The sequence below is a fragment of the Camelina sativa genome, chromosome 10 (assembly GCF_030686135.1).
Source record: "Camelina sativa cultivar CO46 ecotype springtype chromosome 10, ASM3068613v1".
NCBI lineage: Eukaryota > Viridiplantae > Streptophyta > Magnoliopsida > Brassicales > Brassicaceae > Camelina > Camelina sativa.
In genome coordinates this window covers 15,330,749-15,331,877 of record NC_141889.1, presented here as the reverse complement: position 1 = coordinate 15,331,877, position 1,129 = coordinate 15,330,749, and the positions used below count along the sequence as shown (strand labels likewise).

At 42.0% G+C, this 1,129-nt stretch overlaps 1 non-coding gene across 1 annotated transcript; it reads right to left on the bottom strand.

The window, feature by feature from the left end:
- Positions 1-748: 748 nt before the first annotated feature.
- Positions 749-855, bottom strand: LOC147936176 (small nucleolar RNA R71). Its single transcript, XR_015569807.1, has one exon. It is a non-coding gene; the product is annotated as a small nucleolar RNA R71 (small nucleolar RNA).
- Between the last annotated feature and the right edge of the window lie 274 nt (positions 856-1,129).

The following is a 1,129-nucleotide window of genomic DNA, read 5'->3' as shown; positions in this document are numbered from 1 at the left end:
TAATTATTGATTTAATATTTTGTAATTTCCTGAGAAATTTCCTGGACCTAGGTTTTTGATCTTCTGAATTTACAACAGTTTTATTTAATATTTTGCATTGCTTTTCTTTATTTAAAACTCCATAATTTATTGTGTAGACTTGAGTCCTTGTGGAATTCGACCCCTAAGTATTACAATGACCTCTTGATGCAGAGGGCAATGTGATTGCTGAACCAGTTGTCAACCAGCAAGCTCTTTCCGATGAGAAGGTTAACCTTGGTTTCGATCGACGCCAACCAAAGGGTATCGATCGACACCCACCTCCAGCAGACGTACGTGGAGTGGAGCTGCCAACCACGTCCACAACCTGGTTCGAAGACACGATCAAAACCGGTATCTGATCAGGACTATTGTAGACTTCAACAGAGCTGATTTGATGTATGAAAACCGCTCTGCAATTGTTCCACCTCCATTCACAAGGAATGACTTTGAGCTGAATCCTACATACATCCAGCTAGTTGGACAAAGACCCTTCTCTAACCTGCCAAATGATAAGGCTCTGGACCACATTGAGCACTTTGAAGACTTGGTGACCAGTATCAAGGCCAATGGAGTAACTGAAGACTACATCTACTGCAAGCTTTTCCCATATTCACTTGCAGGAGAAGCATCTCAATGGCTAAAACAGTTGCCAGCTGGATCTTTGACCTCTTAGCAACAAGTGAAGGTGGCTTTTCTCAACTACTTTTATGATGATGCCATGTCAGATGAGCTAAGAGTCAAGCTGTCCTCCTTCAAGCAAAGACCAGATGAAGCTTTCAAGGCAGCTTGGGTAAGATTCAAGGCATATCAAAGGGACTGTCCACACCATGGCTTTTCAAGAGTGCAGTTGTTGAGTATCTTCTTCAGAGGGTGTGACTGGGAGTATCAGTTGGCTTTAGATGCTGCAAGTCATGGGAATTTCAAGACAAGATATCCTGAAGATGCTGAAGCTTTGATTGAGAATTTGGCTTCCAGCAATAGCACTAAGAGAGCATGTACTGAAAGGAAGAGATTACATGGAGGATTTGATTCAAAACAGCTAGCTTCTGTTAATGCCAAGCTGGATTCAGTTCACAATCTTCTAGTGGGTAAGAAGTCAGTTCAATTT